This window comes from Manacus vitellinus, unplaced genomic scaffold (assembly GCF_001715985.3).
Source record: "Manacus vitellinus isolate BGI_N305 unplaced genomic scaffold, ASM171598v3 scaffold_1_pilon, whole genome shotgun sequence".
NCBI lineage: Eukaryota > Metazoa > Chordata > Aves > Passeriformes > Pipridae > Manacus > Manacus vitellinus.
In genome coordinates this window covers 570,365-570,709 of record NW_021939396.1, presented here as the reverse complement: position 1 = coordinate 570,709, position 345 = coordinate 570,365, and positions in this window count along the sequence as shown.

Genomic DNA, 345 nt, shown 5'->3' with positions numbered 1-345 from the left:
TAAATATAACTATATCCAATGAGCTGGAAATTAAATATATCCAATATAAATAAATATCCCTCCAATATATAGGTTATGTAATATATATTATATCATTATAATTAAAAATGTAAATATGCATATATCAATCGACCTGGAAGTTAAATATATCTAATACATAAATATAAATTATATATAGTATATATTATATAATTATAATAATAAATATATCTAATGAGCTGGAAATTAAATATATCCAATATAAAAACATATATATACACCCAATATATAAATATACATTATATAATATACATTATATCATTATCATTATAAATATAAAAAATATATCCAATGAGCATCAAGGAA